Raw genomic sequence first — 15,856 nt, forward strand, 5'->3', positions numbered from 1 at the left:
ATCCCTGAAAGCCCACTTTCTCTAGCTCCCTGACAACAATACAGTTCTGAATAATTCATTTATCTTTTACAGGTTTCCTGAGCACCACACTAGATGAATAAGATGTGGCTCCTGGCCTCAAAGCTGTCAATGCGGAAACACAAGTAATATTAGGACCAGCCTTTGCCTGATCTTTGGTGGAATTCCTATCAGAATTGCATGAATACATCCTAGACTGGGAACTTTTGTGACTGCCTGCCTGTGAGCTGGCTTCTGCTCTTGATTATCATTTGTTCATTCGCTGTACATCCTCTCCCCTCCAGGGTACCTAAATTAGCTGCCCTGCACTACCTCACCGCATATTTCAAGGCCACGGTATGTGCAGGTTCCCCAGGGCCACCTAGACAGCCTGGAGAAGGGATGCTTATCTAGCTGTGCCTCTGGCTCAGGCCCTTTTCCTTGACAAGGGCCAGTCTCCAGACCACTGTGGACTGGCTCCTGTAGGAGACTGAGGATAATCAAGAGCTCTGCTTGCCTCAAATTTCTCCTTCTGTCCAGATGGACCACCCAAAAGACTCACAAAAGTTTTCATGAAAGGAACAGCCAAATGAATGCCACTAGTAACTGACCCACGAAGACAGGCATTAGAAGTAAGCACATGAGAGTACACAGAGTCTACACAGTCAATAGGTTGATTGTCTACATTATTTCTTATCAACTTTGTTCTCATAACCACATGTGGACACAACCACAGTCTTAGCACTAGAAATACCCATGAGAAGGCATATAGTTCTCACGTACCACGATCACCCTCAACACCATTAGACTATGTGACTATGTTTCAAAGTTTCAGGAGACAAATATAGTCTATGAAAAAGACTCCTGGACCTAACCTAAACTTTCTCTACTTTTCTTCTCTGGATTTAAGTCTATGTCTCCAAGTCTACCATCTGTGGAGAGGGGCTCAAAGTTGGGGAACAAAATTTGGCTTCAGATAAACTTTGTTTCAAATCCCACCACTGCCAATACCACTTACTTACTATGTGAGCTGGGGCAACTTACTTTCCCCTATGAATCTCAACTTCTTTTGTGAAAGTTTTCTTAACCTTTATTATACGGTTTAGTTCTTGCCATTTCTCATAATCTACCCCCAAGGTTTTCTGAATTCCTCTCAAAGTGTAACCTACAGCCTTGATCGCATAACTAACTTTTCACCAACCTCTCCATAAATGTAAAGTTACAGTCAACATAGGACATAATCACTGTTGTTGCTTCTTTTCATCCCTCTGAAATGGAGATTAACAATAATTGCTACTATTTAAGCATTAATATGTGACAGGTACATGTTACTTAATCTAACAGCAAGTCAATGATGAAAGAATCTGTTTTGAAGATTCTTCATTCATTAAACAGATAATTGTTGAGCAACTACTATGTGCCAGCTATTGTTCTAGGTGCTAGAGATCAGCAGCAAACAAATCTTCAAGAGTTGCTCCCTTCATGGAGCTTACATCCCAGTTGGGGAGACAGATAATAAATAAGATAAATAAGTAAAATATGTAGAATGTCAAACGATGATAGGGCGATGGAGAAAATAAAGCAAGCTAGCAATCATAACTTGGAAGGAAAAGGAAGTCCTCACTGAAAGGGAGATATGGAGACAAGCTATGCTGATATCTGGGGAAGAGTATTCCAAGTACAGGAAATAGCAAGTGCAAAGGTCCTGAGGTGGGAGCATTCTTGGCATGTTTGGGGAACAGCAAGGAAGCCACTGTGGCTAGAGAGAAATGAACAAGTGGGGAGGTACAAAGAGGAAATCGGAGACCTAACAGGGAGTTGAGAGTACCAATCATGCAGGGCCTTGAAGACCTTTGTAAGACTTGTTTTTACTCTCAGATGGAAATCTATTAGAAGATTTTGAGCGAGAATTAACATAGTCCCACTTGCATTTTGAAAGGATCATTCTGACTGCTATGCAGAAAAGAGTAGTAAGAGGGAAGCACAGAGGCCAGGAATCTTCATGCGGTTTCAGGTATCTGCATTTTGAATCTTGGATACACTGTTAAGAGAGAGCAAACACGATTGGCTGATGAATTGGATACGGAGTGTGAGAGGAAGAATCATGGTTGATTCCAAAGGTTTTGGTCTGGACACCTGGAAGGAGGCAATTCCCATGTGAAGCTGAGATGGGAGAGCCAAAGGGAAGAGCAAGTTTGGAGGTGAAGATCAGGAGTTGAGTTTTGAAAATGACAAGTAGAGGGTTTGAGGTGGATATTGAAGATACGAGTCTGGAATTCAGAAATGAGGAGGAGCCTAGAAATAGAAATTTATGAGTCATCAGCATATAGATTATATTTAAAGCCAGAAACCTAGATAAGATGATCAAGAGAGTGAAAGAAGATAGAAAAGATAAGAGGTCCAAAAACTGAGCCTTGGGGCATGCCAACGTTTAGGGGTTGGGGAGATGAGGAGAACAGCAAAGGATTCTGAGGAAGTGTAGTCCACAAAGTAAGAAGGAAACCAGAAGAGTGCAGTGTCTAAGACCCAAGTGAAGAAAGTATGCCACAGAACAGAGAGGGATACACTAAGTAAAGGGGATACACTTGAGTTCTGTGGCAAATAGAAGAAGACTGAGAATTGCTCATTGGTTTTAGCAACATGGAAGTCATCAGTGACCTTGATGAGAGCGATACCTTTGGATTGGTGGAGCCAAAAGCCTTATAGCGGCTTCAAGAGAGAATGGAGGATAGCAATTAGATATAGCAAGTATAGACAACTTTTCAGAGTTTTTGCCATGAAAGAGAACAAAAAGATGAGGTAATGGCTAGAGACAGACGAGAGCGATTTGTGTCTTATTAAGGATGGGAGAAATTACAGCATGTTTACATGATGATGAGAATGATCCAGTAAGGAGGGGAAATTTTAATAATGCAGGAGAGAGAAGGGTAATTTCAGGAACTATGTCCTTGAATGGGAGAGAGAGTATGGAATCCAACACAAAAGTTGAGATTTTGAGAGCCAGCCCTGATGACCTAGGGGTTAAAGTTCAGCATGCTCCACTTCAGTGGCCAGAGCTTGTTTCCCCGGTGTGGAACCAGACCACCCATCTGTCAGTTGCCATGCTGTGGCGGCAGCTCACGTAGAAGAACTAGAAGGACTCACAACTAGGATACACAACTATGTAGTGGGGCTTTGGGAAAAAAAAAAAAAAAAGAGGAAGATTGGCAACAGATGTTAGCTCAGGGCAAATCTTTCCCCGAAAAAAACAAAAGTTGAGATTTTGACCAAAAGATGCAGAGACTGCTCATCCATAGCAAAAGGAGGGAAGGCAGAACTTTCTGGGGTCAAAAATCCAGAAACAGCAAAATTAAAACCACCAGATTAATATAATGCTATTTAGTAAGAGTTTATTGTGCATGTAAGAACAGTTCATGAACTGGGAGCTTTCAAATTCAAAACTGATACGAAACTCAAGAGTCTCACGTTACAGGGTGGCTTATAAAGTGAAAATGAGGAAGCTGTTTGACCTTTACCATGATTGGTTATTACAATGGGATTTCCAGATGGCAGGGGATTGGTTATAAGTATCTCACACCATTTTAGGAAGATGATCAAGTTTCTTTACAGTGTGGCTTATAAAGTGAAAATGAGGAAGCTGTTTGACCTTTACAATGATTGGTTATCACAACCAGGGTTTCTGGACAGCAGAGGATTGGTTAGAAGTGAGCATCTCATACCATCTTAGGAAGAGGATCAAGTTTCTTTTATGATGACCAGAGGCATTTACAAGAAATAACCTAAGTTAAGTTTCGCTTATGTTCATAAGCTAGATTTAGTTTTGCTTACGTGGCTTAAACGGTTTTGTCTGCTCAGGGAATTCTCAAGTCCGGTCTCCATTTTGTGTTTGATTTTAACCCCTGGGCACAGACACAGGCAGGTGAATGGATTTGGTAGCCGGGTTGTGTGCAAATTCTCTTCTGATAGCTTCTACCTTCTCAGTGAAACAGCAAGACAAGATCACCAACTGATAGTGAATATGCGGAAGGTTCGAGGAGACAGAAAGTAGAAATTAGTCAAATATGAAAGTGTGAGCGGACCGAGAGATGCAGTAGAATTGCCCTCTGGAAGTCAGCGGTCGTGAATTGAAGGTGCGACTAGTCAGTGTGGCTGTGTGTATTTCTCTGGTCCCGATCAGCTACGTCCGTGCAGTTGCAGCAAGGGGACAGTTGGATTTAACCAGGGTTGGAGTTTTGAGAGAGCAGCTAGCAAGGGGAGCATGTACGTAAGGATGTAACTCTAACGATGGGCCACAGAATTGAAGGTAAGAAGGGAGTGAGGCCATGGCTGTTGGGGGGGGCGGGCAGATGAAGGACAATGATAAGGTGATGGGCTCAGTTGATGGCAGGTGCTGAGGGAGGATTAGTAATTGGATTTGGGGAACAGAGAGTGAACTGAAGAGTTGTGATGGGGGTGGTTATAGGATGAGCTGACTGGAATTGACGGATTGGTGATTGGTAATGGCAGTCCAGGGGATGACTTGGGAGGATGGTAGGGTGGAGGGTGAGATGAACTGGAAGGGGGAGGTCAAGGAGCAGGTAGGCTGAGGTAAGAAAGGATCACCTACCAAGAATTATGGCAGGAATGTTGGCACGGGTAACAGCTGGCCAAGAAGTAAATTCTTCAAGGAACGAGGGGTGACTCTGGGGTTAGTGAATGATTGTAACACGGAGGGGGATGAGCGGTAGAGGAGAACAACATGAGATCAATGCCAAGACTTTAGGGAGGCAACAAGGCCTAACAGCTAAGAGCACAGACTGCCTGGGTTTGCATCCCAGCTCTAACACTGGTTCACTGTGTGACTTTCCACAAGCCACACAACCTCTCTGAGCTTGAATTCTCTGGTCTGTAAATTGAGGATAGTAACAAGCTGAAACATAATGGTGTTGTGAGGACTGAATGAGTGCGGAACAGCCCCCAGGACATGGTGAGTGCCATCCAAATGTTTGTCATTTTTATTATGAGGAAGACTAAGGGTGTGGAAACTGAGGCACAGAGCAGTATTTTTAACAAGCTATACACGGTCATTCAGCAAGGAAGTTCTTCTGGGACCACAAACCCAGTTCAGTCCAGCTCTAAAGTGCATTCTGAACCACTAGGCTACACTACTCAGAACGGTAATGAAAGACAGTTACAGTCACAGCACGGCTGACAGACGTGAACCTATCCCCCAACGCCAACTGTGAGATGAGAAGTCCTCTGCCCCTTCTCCCCGCTCGGTGGTCTGCTCCCCTCCCCTCGCCGCGCACCTCCCCCTCAAGGCCCTGGTGCTCTCAGGACAGCATCAGAAGTGTGTTCCTGCAGGAAGACTTGAAATAGAATGCCTGGTTCCTGCAGACCTTGACTCTGAGACAAAAGGAATCAAGTACGAATAATCGATTTCCCTGATGACAAGCGGGGCCTACTGGGGACGTAGCCAGGCCTCTGGGATCCCCTAAAACCCCTACCTTGCCTTTCCTCAGTGGCTTCCTCTCACGACCAACAACATTGGCCTTGCTGAGCAACCTCTGGTAGACAGATGTGAGTGAGGCCCCCTGACCTCTGGGATGGACGGCAACTGTGATCAGCAGCCCGAAGAAGGCCAACAAGTGGGGGCTGGCTGTCAGAACTGAAGTCCAGTGCCCTCACAGGAAATCACCTGGACCCAGAGATGTGAAGCCACTAGCCTGAGGTCACACAGCCGCTTGCTGGTAGAACAAGGGCTGGAACCCGGGTCGTCTGTTGCCCAGCCCTGGGCTCTTTCCCCAGCCTCACATTCAAGGGCAGACTCCGGAAGTGGCAGCCAGACATGGAGTTGCGGGTGCTGTTACCCACATTTAAAACACCTTTTTTAATGAAAAGTCGTGGAGACCAGCCTTCCCCCTCACGCTGCTACACAGAGTTTTGTCATTGCATCATACGCTGCGAGGACCAAGTATAGATTTCTGCAACAAAATTAGCGTGGCTATTAAAGACTGCAAAGGAAATAATCAAACAGCCAGAGTCAGAGCAGAGGAGTTAACTGTCCTCTTCTGCTTTACAGCACATTCCAGCCACCAGTCCGGGCCGGGAGGGGGCTATGACACCACTTCCTCAAGCCGTGCTCCCAGGCAGATGCTGCCTGGGGAAGACAGGGAGAGAGAGTGCAGACAGAAGAATGCAATGGGGGTAGGGTGGAGTGCTGGGAGGGGGAGGATACTGAGGAGGGGAGATGATGACAGCAAGCCCATATCACATCATGCTCACCATGTGCCAGGCACATGGTGCTCTCTGCTCTCCACAGCCCTGGGAAGCAGCTATTATTATTATCTCCATCTTACAGATATGGAAACTGAGGCACAGAGAGGTAACAAGATTGAGAATAAATCAGATCCAGCCTGGGAGGAAAGTGGAAGCTTTGTCAATCACCTTTACCTCTCTGTCCGTCCTTGTGGTGCTCACCTCAGCACACAACCATGCTCAAGTTCCCCCATTTTAATACAAAGTTTTTTCTTCACCTTGTCCACAGCGTGCTACTGCTTCTAGAACTCCTTCCTTTCGCCACCGACTGCTTTGGAAGAGAAACATACACTGCTATTCTTGCTTTCTCGACTCCTGATCTCTCATCACTCCAGGCAGCCTTCCATCCCCCCAACACCCTTAAAATGACTCCATCTGAAGTCCTAATGGCTGGACCCATGTGGGGTCATGAGCGAGACCCAGTCTCTCTGCTTCTCTCTCTCTCCTTGAGACATTGCTGACCACTCCCCTCCACCTTGGCATGACCTCCTCCTCCATCATCAGTTATAATGAAATTCCTTCCACCTCTCTGAGACTCTGCCCAGGTCACCTTCACTAGCTCCTCTTCCTATGCCTACCTCCTAAATTAGCCCTTCCTAAAAGCCCCAGAAGGCTTTTGGGCACAAACACTATGGCCTTGGCAGTGGCTCTTGGCCTTGGTGAGACATTAGAATCACCCAGCCCTAGTGCCAAAGCTTCTGAATTAGTTAATCTGGGACACCGCCCAGTATTTGTATATTTTTTAAAGTCCCCCCAGGTAATTCTGATGTGTGGCTGGGGTGGAATCCACCGATGGAGGACACTGAGCATGTGTTGGGGGACATGGAAGAGAAAACATCAGAGGGAGTCCCAAGAAGAAGGTAGAGGAGGCTAGGAAAACTCCCCACCCAAATGGGATGCCCGAAATCTGTCGTGCTTCTGGTTCCTGAAGCCACTTCTCAGTCTTTTCCGCTTCTAAATCTTCCCTCTTAGGCCTATCTCCCTCCCAAGCTCAAAGCAGACTACTGGAAAAGGGAAAAAGAAGCTGAATAGACCAATTTCTCCTTGTTAAGACAGCTCCACAGAATTGTTTTATTGCTTTATTTGCAGCTTGATTTTTTTTATAAGGTCAGGCAAAAATGGACATTAGTATTCCACACGTCCACAGAGCTGACCCTTGGTATTCAAGGAAAAATAACATAAAGCAACAGACCATTCACACTAGGATCATATTCGGTGCTAGTTTTTCCCCAACAATGTTTTCATGATTCAAATCATTAAATGGGAGCATGAGAAAGCGCCTTCAAGGTCATTTGGTTCAGCCCCTCATCCCATGAGGAGTCAGTGAGGCTTTGTTCAAGGAGCACGGACTTACCATCAGACCAGTCTGAGTTCCAACCCCAGTTTGACCCATTTCTAGCTGAGCCCCCTTGGCCATGTAGCTTCTATTAAGGTTCCTCAGTTTACTTATCCATAGAATGGGGATCATGATACCACAGAGCTGTTGTGAAGAATAAACGAGTCGGGGCCAGCCCCGTGGCTTAGCAGTTAAGTGCGTGCGCTCCGCTGCTTGCGGCCCAGGTTCAGAACGCGGGCGCACAGCGACGCACCTCATCTCCGGCCTGCTGAGGCGGCGTCCCACATACAGCAACTAGAAGGATGTGCAGCTATGACATACAACTATCTACTGGGGCTTTGGGGAGAAAAAGGGGGAAAAAAAGGAGGAAGATTGGCAATAGATGTTAGCTCAGGGCCCGTCTTCCTCAGCAAACAGAGGAGGATTAGCACGGATGTTAGCTCAGGTCTGATCATCCTCACACACACACAAAAAAGAATAAACGACTCAACAACAAATGTTAGCCCTCTGAGTTGAATTTTGAATCTTGAATGTGATATCCAACCCTTGAAACCTGACCACACACAAAAGCATTTTGACACTGTCAGCTTCTGTCACTAGCACATAGGATGCTCTGTGGCATGGCAGACTATGGGGCCATCCAGGCAGAAGACCCTATTTGCCAAAATATCTTTTCCGAGCAGTTTGCCACAGTGCCGGGATGCCCCTCATCCTGATATGCCTTAGCTGGAAAGCAGTGTGGTAGAATGGAAGGAGGCCCACACTAGGAGTCAAAAGAATTCAACTGGTACTTGCTCTGCTCACCTACACATTATGGGGGTCAAATGAAATTGTTTGTGGAAGTAGCTCTCAATTAGTAGCAGGAAAAACCATGAAGAACATAGGAAGTTAACCTGACATCTCCATTTAGATTTTTCAAAGACATCTCAAACCCAACATGATTAATACCAAATTCATGCCCATCCCAAATCTGCTCCTTCTGCATAGTTCTCTGCATCATCAAATGGCACCACCATCCATCCATATGGTTGCTCAGGCCAGAAACCCAGGAGTCGTTAACTCTTTCCTCTCATTCACCATTCTCATCCAACTCATCACCAAATACAGCTGATTTTCTGTTAAAAATATCTATGGACTCCATCCACTTCTCTCCACCTCCATCCTAGTCCCAGCCTGTACCACCTATTCCCCGGACCATTGCAGTAGCCTTGTAACTGGCCTACCCTTCCCCACTCTTGGCCCTCCATTGACTTTTCCTTTTCCTGATATTCTCTCTCTCTCTCTCTCACACACACACACAGACACACACACACACACACACACACACACATACACACATTAAAGCTGCTAAAAAGCCCTCCAAATGCTTTTGAGATAAAGACCAAAATCCTTAACACAGCCTGGCCCCTGGCCTGACTCTCCAACTTCATTTTTCACCATTTTTCCCGCCCTCAGTGCTGGCCAACCAGTTGGGGCTTCTTTTAGTTCCTTGAAACCACCATGCCACAGGGCCTTTGCACATGCCTTCTCTCTTCTTGGACACTTTCTTACTTCCTTCCCCTGATTAACTCCTACTCTTCCTGCAGATTTCAGTTCCCAGCACTGAGTCACCATGTCCTCAGGGAACTATTTCTTGACCTCCCTGACCAAGCCAGTCCCCCCTGTTATCCCTCTGTGACCCCACCACCTCTCCTCCATATCACCTACCACACTGGTGGTTTTATATTTTCTTATAAAAGAGGACACTCCATCTGATTTGTTGCTAACCATCATATTCACATCATAAAGCGCAGCGCCTGGCACATAGCAGGAACTTTATAAATATTTGTTGAATCAGTGAACACAGTTCACAAAGGCAAATTCGAAGCCAACTCTTAAAAACAACAATGGCAAATAAAACCCTCAGGTTCATTTTAATTTCTTATAATTTTTGATCCTCTTCTGTGCCGTGACTAGCTTTGGGCCTAGTGCAATACCTTCATACTAGACCATCTGAAACGCTCCCCCATTCCTCTGAGCACACTTCGGCAAGCTTGTCTGGGACAAAGAGAGATTATCAGACCATCTGCCTTCCCCGGCACCAAATCCTGTCTTCCCTGGGCACTTCCCAGTGGCTGCTGATAAATCTGCTGACAGCTCTTCCCTCTGGCTTAGGAGCCCCCTCCCTTTCTCCCAGGCCTCCTCAAGCCAGCTTGGAGCCAGGAACAGCACTCCATCCCAGCTATGGGGCTGGTCCTACAGAGGGACTCACTTCAGGAGGCTCTCCTGAAAGTTATCTGGCTGCCCTCTGCTTGTCCTGTCTGTGAAATCCGTAACCAGCAACGTCGCGGAAACAAGGCTCTCCCGGGGGGAGCTGCCCCATCAGGTAAGGAGGGCATCCTTCCATCTCCTCTGAGGTGGACCCCTGGGAGCCCCTGAGGGAGCCCAGGTCTCCTCCCTCCATTCTACCCCAGAAGGCAGTTCGTTCTCACATACAGTGACTGCAAGGGACATATTTTTCCACAAAAAAATATTGAGCTTCTGACCAAATGAAGTTTAAGCCAACACAAAAGATAGAATGTGCTGTTTTTTTCTTTCCTAAGGTCCTCAATGTCACATCCAGCAAAAATAGGTACCCATACTGTGCTATCTATTATCTGAGCTCTTATTTGTGCAAAAGGAAATGAGACAGAGCGAGAAGAGGGGAGGGAAGGGAGGAAAGAAACGAAGGAAGCAAGCAGAAAGAAGGGAGATAGGACAGAAGAGACAAAGAGAAAGGAATGATCGAGGGAAAGAAGCTCATTCAGGGGAATTTTTTTATTAAAATTCCAACCCAAGGAAGCTGTGTGTACATGGGCTCCCCGTTTTCTCCTCCTGAAGCCTGAAGGCAAACCGAGATGCTGTGTCAATTACAGAAAAAATCAATGAAGATACTGTTCAGGGGTCCTTTTCACCATTCAGGGCGGACGGTATCCTTCACTTTCTAGCACTGATTCATTTACTTTCAGCCTCTCTGGGGGCTGCTGACATATTGCTATCTCTGAAGAATCGGAAGCAAAATCACCTTTGTTTCTTACTGCAACTTGTTCCTCTGTACAGTTTGTTAGAAGAGCCTCCGCATGCCCTTGCTGGGTCTCCAGCACTGCAGGGCAAGACCTCGCTACGCCAAGCCATGGACCTGGGTGCCTCCCGCCGCGAACCCTGCATCTCCTCTGAGGTGCCCAGGGCCCCATAAGGCCTCCAGCCTGTAGGCTGAGGACCTCTCAGATTTTCATACCCTGTTCCCTTCACTGTATCTGTCTTGACTCTAATAAATTAACACCTGCAGCAGTGCTAGTGGAAGGAGCCTTCTCAGAAAAATAAAACCTTATTCCAAAGCAATGGCAGTGATGAAGGAAGTGCAGGCATTACAACACATGAAGCGCATCCCAGGAGCAGGCCTGGCAGGTGGGATACGCGGCCACCCACATGGCTGAAACACCCCATTACAGTCCTTCGTTTGACTTAAGTAATGCCCATCTTCTTTGGGCCCATTTTAGATTTCAAATATTTCTAGGGAGATCAAACCTCCAGTCCCTGTACCAGTTTCCTGTTGCCGCTGTAACAAATTACCAAAAACTTGCGGCTTAAAACAACACAGAATTACCCTCTCACAGTTCTAGAGGTCAGAAGTCTAAAACGGGTCAGCAAGCCTGCATTCTTTCTGGAGGCTCGAGGAAAGGATTCGTTTCCTTGCTCTTTCTAGCTTCTAGAGGCTGCTTGCATTCCTTGACTTATGGCCATCTTCCTCCACTCTGAAAGCCGCAGCATAGCATCTTCCAATCTCTGTCTCTCTGTCTCTCTCTCTCTGCTTCCATTATCATATCACCTTTCCTGACTCTGTCACATCTCCTTCTCTGCCTTTGACCCTCCTGCCTCCCTCTTATGAGGACCCTTGGGTGATTCCATTGGGCCCATCTCAATAATCCAGGATAATCTTCCCATTTCAAAATCCTTAAATTAATCATATCTGCAGAATTCTTTCTGCCATAGAAGGTAACAAATTCTTCTAGGGATTAGGATGTGGACTTTTTTTTCTTTATTTCTTTTTTTTTTTTTTTTTTTTTTTTGTTGAGGAAGGTTGGCCCTGAGCTAACATCTGTTGCCAATCTTCCTTTTTGCTTGAGGAAGATTTGCCCTGAGCTAACATCTGTGCCCATCTTCCTCTATTTTGTATGTGGGTCGCCACCACAGCATGGCTGACAAGTGGTATAAGTCTGCGTCTAGGATCTGAACCCATGAACCCGGGCGCCAAAGTGGAAGAACACTGAACTTAACTGCTACGCCACCGGGCCAGCCCCAGGACATGGACATTTTGAGATATTATTCTAGCTACCCCACTGCCCAATGTTTAGTATGAGTGAAGGATGCAATCATATTTCTTCCCAGCTAGGTGACAGGGGAGATAAGTGGAGAGACTCAAGTGTTGAGTAAGAAGAGAACAATGGGTACTCAAAGCGGGTAAAGAATGAAGAATTGAGAGGTAGAAGTGACAAAGTATTGATGCAATGACTTTTTTCCTGATTTTATGTGACTAATATTCAAGAAAAAAACAGTCAATAAAACGGACCCTACTCCCTTCCAGATGATTCAAGTAAATAGATTAAACAAATTCTGGTATTTTTCTACAATGAAAAAAAAAGGGGGGGTAATAAGCTACTGGTACATACAACAACATGGTTGAATCCTAAGAATATTTTGAGCGAAAGAGACCAGACACAAAAACTATATTCTGCGTGATTTCATTTATAAGAAGTTCAAGAACAGAAAACCTAATATATGATGGAAAAAATTAGAATAGTTGTCTATGAGAGGTGGGAATTGACTGGAAGGAGCCATAACAGAATGTTCTTGGTGATGGAAATGTTCTAAATCTTGATTGGGGTTGTGGTTACACAGGTGCATACATTTATCAAATTGGACACTTAAGGTCTATGCATTTCTCTGTATATAAGTTTTACCCCAATTAAAAAATTATAAAATAATTAAGAAACATAGAGGATAGATGGAAAGACTTAAACATACATGTGATTAGACTTCTAGAAGAAGAGAACTGAGGAACTGATAGCAAGGCAATATTCAAGGAGCAAATGCCTAAGAATTGATGAGAGATGATGAATCCTCAGATTGGTACACCAAGTGCCAAGCAGAATAAACAAAGATAAATCCCCATGTAGACACAGCATAGTGAAACTGCAGAATATTAAAGATAAAATCATAAAAGCTATCAGATAGAGATAGAGATAGAGACAGAGAGAGATTGCCTACAAAAATACACTCATTAAACTGACCTTAATCTCTTCAGCAGCAACAATGGATGCCAGAAGACAACAGAACCATATCTCCAAAGTGCTGTAGGAAAATGTGATAAAAACTATACACTCTGATAAATGATCACTAAAGAGTAAGGACAAAATAAAGACATGGTAAATATACAAAAATTAATAGATTTTTTTTTACCACCCACACTCCTTCTCTGTTTAAACTATTTAAGGGTGTTCTTCAGCAAAAAGGAAAGTCAAACTAGAGGTAAGGTGTGGCTACCCAGTGAACCCAGAAACTGTAAAATACATTGGCAACTTTCAATAACTAGTAACTATAGTCACTCAAAAAGACATTTCATTTTTATTTTAAAAGGTGAAATAATATAAAGGTAATATAATGAATGTTCATTGTAGAAAACTTGAAAAATACAGAAAATTATAAAGAAAATATAAAAACCATCCACAGTCCAGCATCCAGAGATCACACTGCTATTTCCACTGATCCTGTATTCATCACTGGGGCCCTTTTGCCAGTGCGTATTCTTCCCAAGAAGATTTTTAATGATATACTTTATTACATTGCATGGTTGTTCTACAATGGATACAACCAAAATCTTTTGATTTGTCTCTGTATTTGACTATTTTCCATAACGTTGCTATAAAGATCCTTGTGCATATATTTTTTTTGGAGTCACATTTTGCTAGGATAAATCTCTAGCAAAGACTGTTCTAGAAAATTCTGACCATTGTGGCAAGACCTGGCCTTGTTGGAGCAGATGGACCTTTCAGTTCCCCTCAAATGAAAGCCACTAGAGGAGTGCAAACAGCCCTGGACTGAGTGGCCAAGATGTTACTTTCAACAACAATGCCAAGAATACACAATGGGAAAAGACAGTCTCTTCAAAAAATGATGTTGGGAAAACAGGATGTCTACATGCAAAAGAAAGAAATTGGACCCTTGGCTTACACCATACGCAAAAATCAACTCAAAAAGGATTAAAGACTTAAACGTAAGTAAACTATAATACTCCTAGAAGAAAACATAACCGAAAAGCTTCATGACATTGTTCTTGACAATGAGTTCATGGACATGACACCAAAAGCACAGATAACAAAAGCAAAAACAGACACGTGAGACTGCATCAAACTAAAAGGCTTTTGCACAGCAAAGGAAACAATCAACAGAGTGAAAAGACAACCTACAAAATGGGAAAAAATGTTTGCAAACCATATATCTGATAGGGGGTTAATTTCCAAAATATATAAAGAACTTACACAACTCAATAGCAAAAAAAAAAAAAAACCAATAACTCAATTTAAAAATGGGCTAAGGACTTGAATAGACATTTTTCCAAAGAAGACATACAAATGGCCAACAGGTATATGAAAAGATGTTCAATGTCATTAATCATAAGGGAAATTCAAATCAAAACCACAATGAGATATCATCTCACATCTGTTAAGATGGCTATTATAAAAAAAGGTGGGGGGCAGCCCAGTGGCCTGGTGTTTGGGCTCGCATGCTCTGCTTCAGTGGCCCGGGGTTTGCAGGTTCAGATCCCAGGCACAGACCTACATACCGCTCATCAAGCCATGCTGTGGCGGCATCCCACATACAAAAATAGAGGAAGATTGGCACAGATGTTAGCTCAGGGCCAATCTTCCTCACCAAAAAAAAAAGAAAAGTATTGTTGAGGATGTGGAGAAAGTGGAACCCTCGTACACTGTTGGTGAGAATGCAAAATGATGTAGCTACTATGAAAAACAGTATGAAAAAATTTAAAAAAGAACTACCATATGATCCAGCAATCCCACTCCTGGGTATATGTTCAAAAGAATTAAAATCAATGAGGTTTTGGGATGTGGTGTCTTTTAATTCCAAAAGAATTAAAATCTCAATGAGATATTAGCATCATCATGTTCATTGTAGCACTATTCACAACAGCCAAGATGTGGAAACAAACTAAATATCCATTCTTCCCCATCAAGGGAGGAATGGATAAAGAAAATGTGGTATACACATACAACTGAATATTATTCAGCCTCTAAAAGGAAGGAAATCCTGCAATACGCAATAACATGGATGAACCTTGAGAACATTATGCTAAGTGAAATAAGCCCATCACAGAAGAACAAATACTGCAGGATTCCACTGATGTTAGGTATCCAAAATAGTCAAACTCACAGAAACAAAGAATAGAATGGTGTTTGTCAGAGGCTGGAGGGAGGGAGAGATGGGGAGTTGCTAATCAAGGAGTATAAAATTTCAGTTATGCAAGATGAATAAGTTCTAGAGATCTACTGTACAACATTGTGCCTTTAGATAACAATGCTGTATTGGTACACTTAAAAATTTGTTAAGAGGGTAGATCTCATATTAAGTGTTCTTATACAATAAAATTTAAAATTTTTTAAATTAAAAAAAAAAGATGTTATTTTGAATCTGCCTCTGCCACTAACCAACCAATTGCCTCTCTGGGCTCCAGGATTCTCGTCTGTAACAATGGAGTTAGGGGGGATTTATCAGGTCCTCACTGCTCTAAGCTTCAGTGGTTCTATACCACACAGGCAGACGCTCTTCTGCTCAGACCCCACGGAGCAGCCCTGATCCAGTCCAAAAAGAACTGTCCCCTCCCCCAGAAAAGGCCCTGGGCTGGCTCTGACACAGTGGAAACTTCTCTCTAGTTCCAGCTCCCTGGGCAGGTGACAGGGAGAAGCAAGAGCTGCTGGCAGAGAGGTGAGGCTGAAACCCAACCCCTGGGTGGGATCGGATTTCCCGGTGATGCCTGACTGCCACACCCACTCTGCTCCCGGCTCAGGGGGCTGGGCGGGAGGCCAGGTCCGCTGCTCCTCTCAGGCGCACTCATTGGGGCAGAAGGCTGCCTGTCTCCTCCACCTCTGGCCCTTCACACTAAACAGACCCACAGGCGGATGTTCTGGTGCA

Source organism: Ceratotherium simum, chromosome 14 (genome assembly GCF_057802395.1).
Source record: "Ceratotherium simum simum isolate JZ-2026a chromosome 14, ASM5780239v1, whole genome shotgun sequence".
Taxonomy (NCBI): domain Eukaryota; kingdom Metazoa; phylum Chordata; class Mammalia; order Perissodactyla; family Rhinocerotidae; genus Ceratotherium; species Ceratotherium simum.